The sequence below is a fragment of the Lissotriton helveticus genome, chromosome 12 (genome assembly GCF_964261635.1).
Source record: "Lissotriton helveticus chromosome 12, aLisHel1.1, whole genome shotgun sequence".
Taxonomy (NCBI): Eukaryota; Metazoa; Chordata; class Amphibia; order Caudata; family Salamandridae; genus Lissotriton; species Lissotriton helveticus.
The window spans coordinates 889,476,444-889,492,478 of record NC_136073.1 but is presented as its reverse complement, the minus strand read 5'-3'; the positions used below and the strand labels follow the sequence as shown (position 1 = coordinate 889,492,478).

General features: G+C 51.1%; 1 protein-coding gene across 13 annotated transcripts in view; it reads left to right on the top strand.

Moving 5' to 3' along the window:
* ZCWPW1 (zinc finger CW-type and PWWP domain containing 1) overlaps positions 1 to 16,035 on the top strand; it is a 1,771,049-nt gene that overhangs the window by 363,138 nt on the left and 1,391,876 nt on the right. The window lies entirely within an intron of this gene.

Genomic DNA, 16,035 nt, shown 5'->3' with positions numbered 1-16,035 from the left:
CTACACACATGACCACCCTCGACATCCAAGACGCTTACTTTCATGTCCCGATATTACCACAGAAAATTCTTGAGGTTCAGAGTGGCTGGCAGGGACTTCCAGTTCAGAGTCCTACTCTTCGGACTACATTCCGCGCCCTGTGTCTTCACCAAGGTTTTGGCACCAGTAGCTGCACATCTTCGAAAAAAGGGAATACAAATATTTCCTTATCTAGATGACTGCCTTATCAAAGCAAATTCTTTCACAGTCGCAAACGCCCAAACTCAGAGATGTCTGTCCCTTTTTCAATCTCTGGGTCTCTCCATCAATCTAGACAAGTCTCAACTCATCCCTTAGCAAACAAGAACGTTCTTAGGAGCCATCATAGACACTCTAAAGGCACGAGCCTTTGACTCCAACGAAAGACAGCAAAAGCTTTGCAAGCTTGCCCAACTACTACGCTCAAAAAGGTGTGTTTCTGTGCGACAGTTTAAGTCATTTTCTGGGGATGCTCTCATCCTGCATTGCCCTGGTCCCCAATTGTTGTCTCAAGGTGTGACCCTTGCAAGAGGAGCTAAACAAACAATGGCTACAGGTTTCGGGGTCCTTCGACTATCTCATCCGCATCACACCTCAGATACGGAAAGCGTTGCTTTGGTGGACTCGCAAAAGGAACGTTGCAGCAGGTCTCTCATTCCTAGTGGAGGCTCCAAGTTTTGCCATTACCACAGACACCTCCTGTTAGAATTGGGGGTCTCTGGTTGGCGCAGGTTTGTACTTGCGACAAGCAGGGACCCTCTCCTCTAAGTCAGAGCAAAGGATTACTCCCAGAAATAACCCCTACTCGCCCTTTAGGTAGGGTGGCGCAAGCAGTCTAGGCTAAACTCTGGAGTACATAAGGTTAAACATTTGCAACATCACACACAACGACCATCAACCCACCACACAATGACACTAGACTGTATTTCTGTAAAAATATCTTCTTTATATATCTTTAGATCAGGCTTGTAAATACAGTCTTTGCGTAGTTTTAAGAAGTTGGTTCCAGTTACTCTTTGATTATGCCACAGGTCTTTGTATCAGCGTTAAAAGAATTGTTCTGGTGCTTAAAAAAAGGGTTGCGGACTCTTCCCTAGTCCTGGTACGTTCCTTCAGCAAGAATTTCCATCCGCCAGGGCCTCTCTGCGCCAACGATCGGACCCGGTCTGCCCAATCTCACGCCTCTAGCGGGATCGGCGGCCGGGGAGTCACTGTCAGCCTGACGAGCGCGCTGCACGGCTGTCAGGGGAGAGAGCGGGGGCCCGGGGAGTGCTCACTGCGCGGCTCCGGGGAGTCGGCTGAAGCAGATGGCGGTGCGTGCGAGGTGGGACAGCGGCTCGCACCGCGGGACGGGAAACAGTACCTTTGTCCTTTGAAGGGGTCGGGTGCAGGCCGGCTCGGTGGTCCACGTCGCGGTGTCTTCCTCCCGAGGTTGGAGCGAGCGGCGGCTCGGCTCTGGCTCGGAGGTTGGCGTTGCGGCGCGGGTCGGGTAGACGGCGACACACCTCAGGTCCTGGAAAAGGGGGGCAGAGCCCCGGGTAGCAGCGTGAGGCGCACACAAGCCTCTCAGGTCACAGCAGATACTTGGCTCAGTCCGTTCTTGCGGTGCTTCGCAGTTAGGCAGGCGGTAGGGACGGTGATTAGACCAGCGAGGCTGGGCCTTTCGGTGTCACCTGGTGCCGGCCAGTTAGCAGATGCGGTGCTCGGCGGGTCGGGGTGCCAAGGGCCTCGTAGGAGGGGCGCAGGGATTCTTTCACGGCGCGCTCCTCTTTCCTTCAGCAGCTGTGTCGATCAGGTTGCTGGCTCACAGCGGCTCCTTCTTCCAGGGGGATAGGGTAGCGCCCACTGTTCCTGGGGCGCTGGTCAGGGGGCAAGTTCACAGCAAGCCCTTGGAGATCTTGGTAAAAGTTTTAGCACAAGGTGGATAAAAGCAAAGTCTTTCAGTCTTCCTTCTCCTGCTCTCCTTCAGCAGCAAGGCACCCACTACAGGCCAGTCTCTTGGGGTCAGAGTCAGTACTTCTCCTTGCAGCTTCCAGGGTCCTTCTCTTCAGGCAGAGCTTCTTCTTTGCGCAAACTGGATCTAATTTACAAGGAGCAGGGCTCCTACTTTTATACACAGTTTCTTTTGTTCTAGCAAGCCAGGGGGGCCTCTGCATAACTGCTCCAGTCTCTGAGTACTTGTTGTGGGTACTTATGACTTCTGTATTCAGTGTGAGGGCAGGCACATCAGCCGCTCCCCAGGGGGGCGGAGCCGGCATTGAGAGGGCAGGAGTGGCCTGAGTACTTTGTTGACAAGCTTCGGTCCTTCCTGGGCCAGGTGCAGGCTGAGTCATCAGTCGCTCCCCAGGAGGGCGGAGCCAGCATTGTGGAGGCAGAGCACAGCCTGATGCATCATTCAGGGGAAACTCCCACCACCCATTAAGGGGTCCTCCTGCTAATCACTACCTGTCAACTCCCAGCCCTGTCACTCACACACACCAGACAGTCAGATCCACATCCAAGCAGAGGCGGGCTGAAATGGTTAGGCAAGCAAATGCTAACTTTCTAAAAGTAGCATTTGCAAACACAGGATATTAAAATAAACTTTACTAAAAGAAGTATTTTATTATTCTGAGTCCAGGCATACTAAACATGAATTTCTACCATGTTCCCTGAGCCTGCTGGGATTATAGAGTGTAATAATTCCAGCAGCCCATCTGGCCTAGAAGGGAACAGGTAGCCTTACAATAGTGAAAAACGAATTTGGCAGTAATTCACTATTAGAACATGCCACACACATCAGGGCATGTTCTACCTTATACTTACAATGCACCCTGCCCTCAGGCCTACCATAGGGGTGACTAATATGAAGTTTAAGGGAAGGTTTAGGGGCTGGCAAGTGTGTGCACTTGCCCAGCCAGGGTGACAGTACCAGACTGCACGCAGGTTCTGCAATGGCAGACCCTAGACACATTTTAAGGCTGCTTCTGTGGGTGGCGCAACCAGCGCTGCAGGCCCACTAGCAGTATTGGCATTCACAAGCCCTGGCACTCCTGGTGCACTTTACTAGGGACTAACAGTAAATCCAATGAACCAATCATGGACATCAATCATATGTACATTTTTCAGTAGGGAGAGCATATGCACTTTGGCACTGGTCAGTAGTGGCAAAGTGCCCAGAGTCATTAAACCAACAAAAACAGGTCAGAGAGAGTATTGGAGGAAGGCAAAAAGTTTAGGGATGACCCTGCCAAGAGGCCCAGGTCCAACACAACCCCCTTCCAGCCAAAACGCAGGGTAGACCAATCACCACTGTGATGGGCTTCCCTGCTTAGGGCGATAGAACATGGACCTGGCCCGCAACAGCAGGGGCACACTCCAGTTCTACGCCAATCTGAACCTATTTCAAATCCTCTGTCCACACTCCCAGGGTCCACCCCGCTGATCAATGGGGCACCCTTCTCTTCCTCTGTGGACACCACCTGTGCAGCCTCTAACCTTAACTTGCTCACAGGTGTGTCCCAACAGACAGACATCAAGTCATAGCGGCCACTGACAGTAGTCAGAGATGAGACCCAGGCCTCATGCCTCTCAGGGCTCTCAAACCTCTGTGGCATTAGAGAGTGGGGGGCAGTAGCCCCAGGTGCTTGGCACCCTTTGTCCACTCTCCCTCCTGTCAGGTCAGGTATGTCATCCTGGCACTGACCCACCAGCCTCAGGTCTGTACCTGACGGCTGTACTAAAGACTGGGGTGGCCTCTCCCACACCCGGTCCTCCTCCTGGGGGCTCTGTACCCTCCCACCTGGAGTGGTACCCCCTTCCAGAATTGTCAGGGCACCTGTGGCAGGTGACCTGCACAATTCGCCCACCAGTTCAGGGGTGCTATCCTGCAACTGGGGCACCATGTCAGGGGGGACACCCTGCACCTGGCCCTTAAACCTAGGGTCTAAACCCTCAAACTGCACCGGGGTCAGAGGCGAGGACTCCCTCCCTCTGCACCCCCTTCCACAGTACTGCCCACTCCCAACTGGAGTGGTACCCCTAGAAGTGACATAGGCCAGGACACTGATTACAGTGGCCCTGCCCTCCAGGTCAGACAACACCTGACCCTGGCTTCTCAACTCAGGGACCCAACCCTGCAGTTGAACACTTGCCTGGCGCACCAGGACTTTCCGGGGAGCACGCCTGCCCCCCCTGAGGGTGGCACATAGCTCATGTGCTGTGCGACAGTCTGCCTGGCGCAGATCTCCCAAACCCTGTCCCTCTGACAGTGTGGGAAGATCCCCCAGGACAGAAGTGGTGTCCCCCTGGTCATTCACTGGGGACGCAGCCCTGCTGGCTGGCCCCTGACCCACTGGTTCTTCCACTGGGGACTCTTTCCCCCTCTCGCCCCTCTTTCTGGACTTCTGCACCCTCCCAACTGGAGTGGTACTGCCAGTCACCAGAACTACCGGAGCTCTGCTTACAGGGCCTCCACGTTCTCTAGCCACTGGGGGATCCCCCTCAAAGGGTGACTCATCCGGACAGCCTAGGCTCCCCACCTGGTGTTCCCTTAAAGAACCATCCAGGCTCTTAGACTGAGGTCGGGCACTACCGGGACAAAACCCATTCTCACTCCTTCCCCTTAAGGACAGGACGTGAGGCCCTACACCCATCTCACTATTACAGGACCTATCTGGGCTACTCTGCGCCACTTCCACCACTCTGGGCTGGAAGATACCTGAGACACTCCCCACAGGATCACACCCCAATGCCTCTCCAGACCCTCGGGAATCCACCACAAGGTCTGCCTCCAATGTGAGCTCCCTGGGGCCAGAGAACTCACTCTCAAACAGGTGTTGGCATAGCTCTGGAAAACTGGGACTTAAAGTATGCTCTCCCACAATTGGATTACACAGCCCCCTAGTAGGGTTAACCAAATTATCCTTCACCTCACCATCCAGCGCCTCACACACATACTCCACACCATTCTTCTGAGACTGGCCAGACAGGAGCGAACTGTCTCTGTCACACAACCCACACTCTTCTGGGCGGTCCGTACACTCACCCACCAGGACCTCAACCATGGGGGAATCCCTCCCACCACTAGGACCATGAACTCCTACGCCAGCTACCCTATTCCCTTCAGGGACGCTGCGCACTACTGGAGCTACCTCATGCCCTTGAACCTCCTGGTGTATGTTAACCCCCTCCAAGTCAGGTGCCATATCTCTAGGTGCGCGCGCTATGCTGTCTGCACTAGATACCTGAATGTTGCTGCCACCATCTGAGCTGGACTCCACCTCCAACTCAGCAAAGCTAAATCTCTGAGCTACACACATTTCTTGTTGCTGGGCTGAAGCCCTCCTGGCCTCAAGCGCCTCGAGCTCCAAGTCAAGTTTCCTCATTCTTAAGTCATGCGCAAGCTCCATTTTCATTACTTCCAGGGCTAACTTCCTAGATTCTAGCTCCAGTTGCCCATTTATTTCCAGCTCTGCCAACTTCAATTCATGATCTCGGGTTGCCCGTCTGTCCGCCAGCTCCTCTGGCGACAGACCTCGGCCAGAAACACTGCTACCCAATGGGGAGGTTGCACCCCTCCACTCTGGAGTCAGGGGTCCCTCCAGCTGCTGTTCTGCCTGCTCAAATTCAAAATCCTTTCCTGGGGCATTCCTTGCCTTGACCCAGGCCCTCAGCGCCTTTTGGAACTGCTCCCTTCTGGAGAGTCCGGTCATGGAAATGTTCAAATTTTTGCAGAACCTCTTGAGCTGTTTCCTGGTGTAGTTTTCTAGTTTCTCCCAATCACAGTCAATAGAAGAAATGGATGCTGCCTTTTCCATTTTCACTGACACAGGCATGACTTCAAAAACACATGGAGATCTCTTCTCGCAAATCATAAATCCAAAAAAAACAAAGTCTGTGGCTTAGTTACTGGACTGTCATCACTGTGCAATGGTCAATAGTTAAGGCATGAACACTGCAAATGTAAATTCGCTATCCTCACCGCTGCGACCAATGTTAGAATTGGGGGTCTCTGGTTGGCGCAGGTTTGTACTTGCGACAAGCAGGGACCCTCTCCTCTAAGTCAGAGCAAAGGATTACTCCCAGAAATAACCCCTACTCGCCCTTTAGGTAGGGTGGCGCAAGCAGTCTAGGCTAAACTCTGGAGTACATAAGGTTAAACATTTGCAACATCACACACAACGACCATCAACCCACCACACAATGACACTAGACTGTATTTCTGTAAAAATATCTTCTTTATATATCTTTAGATCAGGCTTGTAAATACAGTCTTTGCGTAGTTTTAAGAAGTTGGTTCCAGTTACTCTTTGATTATGCCACAGGTCTTTGTATCAGCGTTAAAAGAATTGTTCTGGTGCTTAAAAAAAGGGTTGCGGACTCTTCCCTAGTCCTGGTACGTTCCTTCAGCAAGAATTTCCATCCGCCAGGGCCTCTCTGCGCCAACGATCGGACCCGGTCTGCCCAATCTCACGCCTCTAGCGGGATCGGCGGCCGGGGAGTCACTGTCAGCCTGACGAGCGCGCTGCACGGCTGTCAGGGGAGAGAGCGGGGGCCCGGGGAGTGCTCACTGCGCGGCTCCGGGGAGTCGGCTGAAGCAGATGGCGGTGCGAGCGAGGTGGGACAGCGGCTCGCACCGCGGGACGGGAAACAGTACCTTTGTCCTTTGAAGGGGTCGGGTGCAGGCCGGCTCGGTGGTCCACGTCGCGGTGTCTTCCTCCCGAGGTTGGAGCGAGCGGCGGCTCGGCTCTGGCTCGGAGGTTGGCGTTGCGGCGCGGGTCGGGTAGACGGCGACACACCTCAGGTCCTGGAAAAGGGGGGCAGAGCCCCGGGTAGCAGCGTGAGGCGCACACAAGCCTCTCAGGTCACAGCAGATACTTGGCTCAGTCCGTTCTTGCGGTGCTTCGCAGTTAGGCAGGCGGTAGGGACGGTGATTAGACCAGCGAGGCTGGGCCTTTCGGTGTCACCTGGTGCCGGCCAGTTAGCAGATGCGGTGCTCGGCGGGTCGGGGTGCCAAGGGCCTCGTAGGAGGGGCGCAGGGATTCTTTCACGGCGCGCTCCTCTTTCCTTCAGCAGCTGTGTCGATCAGGTTGCTGGCTCACAGCGGCTCCTTCTTCCAGGGGGATAGGGTAGCGCCCACTGTTCCTGGGGCGCTGGTCAGGGGGCAAGTTCACAGCAAGCCCTTGGAGATCTTGGTAAAAGTTTTAGCACAAGGTGGATAAAAGCAAAGTCTTTCAGTCTTCCTTCTCCTGCTCTCCTTCAGCAGCAAGGCACCCACTACAGGCCAGTCTCTTGGGGTCAGAGTCAGTACTTCTCCTTGCAGCTTCCAGGGTCCTTCTCTTCAGGCAGAGCTTCTTCTTTGCGCAAACTGGATCTAATTTACAAGGAGCAGGGCTCCTACTTTTATACACAGTTTCTTTTGTTCTAGCAAGCCAGGGGGGCCTCTGCATAACTGCTCCAGTCTCTGAGTACTTGTTGTGGGTACTTATGACTTCTGTATTCAGTGTGAGGGCAGGCACATCAGCCGCTCCCCAGGGGGGCGGAGCCGGCATTGAGAGGGCAGGAGTGGCCTGAGTACTTTGTTGACAAGCTTCGGTCCTTCCTGGGCCAGGTGCAGGCTGAGTCATCAGTCGCTCCCCAGGAGGGCGGAGCCAGCATTGTGGAGGCAGAGCACAGCCTGATGCATCATTCAGGGGAAACTCCCACCACCCATTAAGGGGTCCTCCTGCTAATCACTACCTGTCAACTCCCAGCCCTGTCACTCACACACACCAGACAGTCAGATCCACATCCAAGCAGAGGCGGGCTGAAATGGTTAGGCAAGCAAATGCTAACTTTCTAAAAGTAGCATTTGCAAACACAGGATATTAAAATAAACTTTACTAAAAGAAGTATTTTATTATTCTGAGTCCAGGCATACTAAACATGAATTTCTACCATGTTCCCTGAGCCTGCTGGGATTATAGAGTGTAATAATTCCAGCAGCCCATCTGGCCTAGAAGGGAACAGGTAGCCTTACAATAGTGAAAAACGAATTTGGCAGTAATTCACTATTAGAACATGCCACACACATCAGGGCATGTTCTACCTTATACTTACAATGCACCCTGCCCTCAGGCCTACCATAGGGGTGACTAATATGAAGTTTAAGGGAAGGTTTAGGGGCTGGCAAGTGTGTGCACTTGCCCAGCCAGGGTGACAGTACCAGACTGCACGCAGGTTCTGCAATGGCAGACCCTAGACACATTTTAAGGCTGCTTCTGTGGGTGGCGCAACCAGCGCTGCAGGCCCACTAGCAGTATTGGCATTCACAAGCCCTGGCACTCCTGGTGCACTTTACTAGGGACTAACAGTAAATCCAATGAACCAATCATGGACATCAATCATATGTACATTTTTCAGTAGGGAGAGCATATGCACTTTGGCACTGGTCAGTAGTGGCAAAGTGCCCAGAGTCATTAAACCAACAAAAACAGGTCAGAGAGAGTATTGGAGGAAGGCAAAAAGTTTAGGGATGACCCTGCCAAGAGGCCCAGGTCCAACACCTCCCTCAAAGGGTGGGGAGCGCATTTTCAAGGAGTCACTGTCAACGGCAAATTGGATGCTCAACAACGGACTTGGCATATCAACCTTTTGGAGTTGCTAGCGATCTTCCTGGCTCTGAAATCTTTTTGCATCATCATTCTCGGAGCGTCAGTGTTGATCCGGACGGACAACACAACAAGCATGCACTACCTAAACAAACAAGGAGGGACAAGATCCACTTTGCTGTCCCAGCAGGCCCAGCAATTTTGGGATTGGGCGATCCAGCATCAAATAACTTTGGCAGCGGTCATGTCCCGGGAGTATCCAACATCCTCGCGGACTCCCTCAGCAGGTCGTGCTCGTCCAACAACGATCGCATATTTCAGAAGTGGGGTCGACCCGATTTGGACTTGCTTGCGACCAGTCTGAACCGCAAATGCCCATTCTACGCAAGTTGGCTTCCCCAGTGGAACAAGTGCGGGAATGCGTTTTTGAAGAACTGGTCAAAAATCTATGCCTACGCTTTTCCGCCGATACGTTGGTTCCCAGGGTACTCCAGAAAATGAAGAAAGAGCCTTGTCGCCTGCTTCTCATAGCTCCCAGGTGGCCTCGCCAGTTCTGGTTTACCAAACTCCTTCTATCCGAATGCGATCCCATTCAGTTGCAACCAATATCAAATCTCCTGTCCATTCACAACAGACAGATCTGTCATCCGGATCCTACATCTCTGCGCTTTGCGGCCTGGCTCCTGAGCACCTTGAATTTGCTCTCTTAGACTTTCCTTCAGAATGTAGGGAGGTCTTAGCTAACGCTAGAGCGCCCTCCACAATAAAAACTTACATACTCAAATGAAAACTATTTTGCCTGTGGTGTCAAGCCTCCAACATCCACCCAATCCATGCAAAACCAGAACAAATTTTGCCTTTCTTTTTACATCTGGCAAGATCAGGCATTTCTCACTCTACTCTTAAAGTATTCCTAGTGGCTATCTCAAGATTCCAACACGACGGTTCACAATCTCTTTACTCCTCTAGGATCATTCAACAATTCTTCAAAGGACTGTTTCACATGTTTCCTCCCATCCGTCGCCCACCTCCACCCTGGCATCTTAACATTGTTCTGTCACAACTCATGCAACACCCTTTTGAACCTATTCATAGGGCCGATTTTAAATTTGTTTAGTGGAAAACGTCTCTGCTGCTGGCCCTCACATCCGCTAGGCGGGTAAGTGACATTCAAGCCTTCACTATTAAATCACCTTTCTTTTAATTCACCAGGGACTCAGTAGTGCTCTGCACTAACCCCATTTTATGCCTAAAGTACCTTCTGATTTCCATCTCAATGAACCAGTCATTTTGAAAACTTTCTTTCCTAATCCACAATAACCTGCGGAAAGGACTTTACATACTCTTGATGTCAAGAGATGTCTAAAATTGTATTTACAGAGGACCTCCTTAATACGTAAACCTGGTCAGCTTTTTATAGCCTATAGAAAAATGCGCAAGGGACATCCAATATCCAAACAATCCATCGCATGTTGGATTTCTGCTGCAATCTCTTTCTGTCATCAGCAAGCAGGTAGACCTCTGCAGGCAACTCCGCGAGCACATTCTACTAGAGCAATCTCCTATTCTACTGCTCTCCTTGCTGTTGTGCCTCTTCATCAAATATGTCGAGCTGCAACGTGGTCAGCAGGCACACTTTTACCAAGCACTACTGTCTGGAAGCTGCCCGCAATGCAGACACGTCTGTGGGACAAGCGGTTCTCCGTAATCTTTTTAAATAAGGTGAGCCTCTTTTTCTTCCCTCCTCCTGCATTGATGGTATTCATATGTACATATCTATTTAAATTTATATATATTGTTATATATATGTTTATTTTATGTGGTTTGTGTGTGTGTGTGCGTGTGTGTATGTGTGTATATATATATATATATTTTTTTTTTTCACATGTGTTTTCAGTCTGCGTACAGTTTTTATCTTGTGTACACAGTTCTGCTTCTTGGATGATCTCACAAGCATTATCATGGAATTACTGATTTGTACTTCGATTCAAGCACATGAATCTATGAAAGATACCCCAATACTGGAGAAGAACAAAAGTTACTTACCTGTAAACTGTGGTTCTACAGTATTGGTATCTTTCAAAGATTCACATGCGACCTACCCACCGCCCCTCAGAGGCTCCCCTAGGCTCCTTTACTCTTATATCACACTTGTGCTGGAAAATCTGAGAGCCTGAGCCTTTGGGGAGAAGATTCTGGAGGGTGCTGTTGCCTAATTGGCTGTAGTTTGGACTATATATAATGACTTGGACGAGTCATGAAAGTGGAAAATGTTTTCCTATTACCTTCTAACACTTTTACTTCCTGTTTCTATTTTACCTATGATATGCCTATGTTATGCATATATATTGCTATTTTTATGTACTGTGGGACTCCCACTTCGACGACGGGGAATGTTTCAAGCATGTGAATCTATGAAAGATACCAATACTGGAGAACCACAGTTTACAGGTAAGTAACTTTTGTTCTTCTCCATTCTCTAGTCTCCCACCCAGCTCACAGGAATGTAGCAATTCACAAATCTGTCTGAAGGGACTACTCTACCCACTCATACCTTCACCAGACAGGCTTGGGCTTACCAAAATATTACCCAGTGTCCTCCAAATAATGTACTATTACCCACACACTTGCCCTCAGTTTATCCACAAAAGCACACACAGTAACTAGTACCGTTACCCCCATGCATTGTGCCACTTTAGACACATATACATTCAGCACACACATTCCTCTGCGCACACTGCTCAGTAGTGTAGCCTTTCTGTATTTTGATGGTGTGACCCTGTAAGTACTAATTCTGCTGGTTCCCACATTCACCATGTATGCACTGCACACCACTTCACTCTTCACTCATTGCAAGTACAGATTCTCCCAATACGTGCATTCTTTGCACGCACACTGCACAGCACTGCCGCAGCCAAGTCACGTATTCCTCACAGGTATACATACACCTAATACATACACTCAACATGCATGCACTGCAGAGCACTGCTCTATACCTGTACTGTACCCCTCCCAGGCACACATACAACCAGCGCAGTCACCACTCCTGCACTGTGCAGCACTTTACATGTACTGTTGAGGGTGAGTTCAGCACTTAGCAACAGAATTTTAAAAAGGTGTAGTAGCTTGTTGGCCTCACTGCAGTGACGGATGTTAAAAAGGACTTGTTCACTCTTACTGATCTCTACACAGTATGCTACCCCCACCTTGTTTGTGCTGCTTAATTGCTGGTGAAGGCAGTAGACTTCCAACACTATGAGGATAGCGCAATAGGCGCCCCTGTCGGTCCAACAAATCCGTAATCCATGAGACAGGCCTATGTCATGGCGGACACATTCCAGACAACAGTAGAGTTAGGCACTCATGACAAGGGTACTCGTCCATTGCCATGCAGATAACTTTTCTTTCCCTAGTTTAGACCTGCACCCTCGCAACTTCTTCTCAAGACATAGAAATTCAGGATGCTCACTTTGGCTTAGTGCCTGTCTGTCCTGGACCTTGAAGACTAGATGGTAGCACTGGGCTTGCAGGACGCCTACTTTCATATACTCGCCCTGCCTGCCCACAGGCATTACCTTCGGTTCACAATGAGCCGCAAGCACTTTCAGTCTGCTGTTCTCCCCTTTTGGTCTACCAGCACCTCTTGGGTGAGCACCAAAGTGATGGCAAGGGTCTCATCCCTACTACTGAGCTTAGGGTTTCCAGTATCCCCCCTGCCTCGGCGACTGGCTGTAGAATGCAGGCTCACCCAAGGCATTTGTCTCCCACCTCATGCACTCACTGGTGTTCATTATCAATGTGCCGAAGTCACACCTGTCTCCTTCTCAGACGCTCCCTCTCATTGGACCTAGCTTCTGGAGCAGCGAGTCCAATTTATTCAGGCTATGAATATGATGTTCCAGCCTCTATCCTGGAATTTAATGAGTTTTACGCTGAGGCTTCTCAGCCTTATGGCCTCCTGCATACTGCTGGTAACGCATGCCTGCTGGCTTATGCAGGTTCTGCAGTGGGACCTGAAATTCCAGTGGGCTCATCATGAGGGGAATCTTGGTGAACTGTCTGTGGTGACAGATGCTCCACTCCTGCGTTGGGCGACAATCTGTGAGAGGTGTAAATCTGGTCTGCGGCAGAATCTCGGCTCCACATCAACCTGTTGAAGTTGAGAGCTATTCGCCTGGCAGTAAAAGCCTTTCTTCCTTCCATCAAAGGAATGCTGGTTAAGGTGTCCAGGTGTTCTCAGACAACTCCACCACTATGGAGTATTGCATCAAATGAAGTGGGGTGGGGTCATAGACCCTGTGCAAGAAGCCCTGCGTCTCTGAATATGGCAAGGACCTCAGGACATATTCCCGGTGGTTCAACATCTGGGGGCTCTCCGAACACCAGAGAGGACAAACTCAGCCGTTGATGCCTTGCTGATCAGGAATGGCATCTCCGTCCAGAGGTGGTTCAAGGTGTCTTCAAAGATTAGGCAGACGTAGCCATCGCCCCCCAACTACGAAAGGTCATCAACATCTCCTTCGAAACAGCGACACTCCCGGAAAGCTGGAAGCACGCCGAAATCAACGCCCTCCTCAAGAAACCCAAATCGTAGCCCAAGGACCTCAAGAACTTCCGGCCCTTCTCCCTGCTCCCCTTCCCGGCAAAGGTAATCGAGAAAATTGTCAACATGCAACTGGCCCGCCACCTAGAAGACAACAACATCCTGGACCCGTCCCAGTCCGGATTCAGACGAAACCACAGCACAGAGACAGCCCTCATCGCCGCCACAGACGACATCAGGTGCCAACTAGACAACGGCGAAACATCATCCCTCATCCTCCTGGACCTGTCAGCCGCCTTCGACACGGTCTGCCATCGCACTTTAAAGACACGCCTCCTAGAAGCCGGAATCCAAGAGAAGGCTCTCGACTGGACCACGTCCTTCCTCGTCGGCAGAACCCAGAGCGTCCGCCTCCCACCCTTCTGATCTGAAGCCACCGACATCATCTGCGCTGTCCCCCCAGGGCTCATCCCTCAGCCCGACGCTGTTCAACGTCTACATGGCCCCCCTCGCACAAGTGGCCCGCCATCACGACCTCAACATCATGTCCTACGCCGATGATACCCAGCTCATCCTCTCCCTCACCAAGGACCCACACACCGCCAAAACCAACCTCCACGAGGGAATGAAGGTCGTCGCCGACTGGATGAGGAGCAGCCGCCTGAAGCTGAACTCAGACAAGACGGAGGTCCTCATCTTCGGACTCATCCCCCTCAGCCTGGGACGACTCCTGGTGGCCGACCACACTGGGAACAGAACCAACACCCATGCACGCAACCTAGGTTTCATCCTCAACTCCTCCCTCTCCATGTCTAAGCAGGTCAACGCCGTCTCCTCCTCCTGCTACAACACCCTCCGCATGCTCCGCAGGATCTACAAATGGATCCCGACCGAAACAAGAAGAACGGTGACACTGGCCCTCGTCAGCAGCAGACTGGACTACGGCAACATACTCTACGCAGGAATCCCAGCCAAAAAGCTACGACGACTACAACGCATCCAAAACGCCTCCGCCCGACTGATCGTCAACGTCCCCCGCCGCAACCACATCACCCCCCACCTGAGAGACCTACATTGGCTCCCCGTTGACTAGAGGATCACCTTCAAGCTCCTCACCCACGCACACAAAGCACTCCACAACGCCGTAACAGCCTACCCGAACAGCAGACTCAGCTTCCACACCCCCACCCGCCAGCTCCTCTCCGCCAGCCTCGCCCTCGGCGCTGTCCCCCGCATCCAACGGACGACCTCCAGCGGCAGATCCTTCTCCTACCTCGCCGCCAAGACCTGGAACACCCTCCCTACCCACATACGGCAGACCCAAGACCTACTGGCCTTCAGAAGGCTCCTCAAGACCTGGCTCTTCAAGTAGTAGCAGCACCTCCCCTCAGCACCTTCGGACCCTCACGGGTAAGTAGCGCGCTTTACAAGTACTCTGATTGATTGATAACATAACATTGGCGTTTCCTAGGTGATTTTCACTTGGAGGCTCATTTTGTATCAAGTGGAGATTAGGCCCCCTGAAAGCCTTTCCATCGAAACCATTCCTGCTCATAGTTCTCAAGATCAGGAACGACTGGGCCCAAGTCGTTCTTGTGGCTCTTGATTGGGCACGGAGAGTGTTGTATCCTTAATTCCTGAGGATGAGCATTGGCCCTGCAATCAATCTGCCCTTTCAGGGTAATGTGCTGTCACGACAAGAGAGCAGGATCATGCACCCGAACCTCCGTACACTCCGCCTTCATGCATAAAGATTGATCAGCAGCAATGTACAGTTTTTAGCCTTCCTGCCAAGGTCTGCAATGCCATTCTGGCCGCCAGGCATCCCTCAACCAAGACATTATTCACCTGCTGTTGGGTCAAATTTGTGGCTTGGCGTGCGACCAAAAATGTTAATCTTCTATCTGCACCTTTGTCTGATGTGCTGTTTGTTCTTTCATTAGCCCAGCAAGGCTTTGCTTTAGACACAGATTTCTTGCGTTCGAGGAACACGACAGGTGACTTGAACAGAGAGGGTTAATCAGGCAAAAGTCTCCAACACCTGTATCTCCCTAAACCCTTCATGTTCCAATGGGTCCTTAACTTGTTTTTGACTTTTGTTGATGTGCTCAAGGAAAGGCAGTCCAGAAAAGGACCATCTCAAGACGTATTGTGCTCTACATTAAAATCTGCTACGCACTGGCCGAGAAGCATCCTCTGAGGGCTTGGTTGCTCATTATACCAGTGCCAAGGCTGCGACCAGTGCGTTAGCGCATGGAGTTTTTGTCCTGGACAACTGCAACGCTGTGAGGTGAGAGTCTGCGCACATTAACTCAGCACTACTGCATTAACTGGTTTTGCAGACCCACCTCCGGGGAAGTATTGCTTGGGTATCTAGTCTAAGAATTGCAGCTAGAAGTCTATATCAGTTAAACAAGTCACTTACCTTTGGTAACGCTTCATCTGGTAGAACCTTTGTCTAGCCGGAGATTCCTTACCAGCCCTCCCATCATCCCCTCTTTATGACAGGTTTCTCTGCTTAGGGTGACTCTTGAAGGTCATTAGTGTCTGCACACTGTTCCAATAGCATTCTGTTGTTCCGAGCTTCTGTCACGGAATTGTCACAAAAAGAAAATGATGTCAGCATGCTAGGGTGGCTCCAATATGGGCATGGCGCACGTCACTTCCGGCACACAGAGGTACTGCTCAAGATTTTCCAGATCCAGTCTGATGCCTGGGTTATTTTTGTAAGGTAACGAACCTTCAGCTAAATAGAGTCTCTACCACATAAGGCTTTATCGAAGAAAAGTGACTTGTTCTTCTCATTCATTCATTCTTTCTTTATTTCGGTTCAAAAGAGCCATAAAAGTTCATAATAATAACATTTCAAATAAAACATAACACATCCTTATTACATAAATTGCT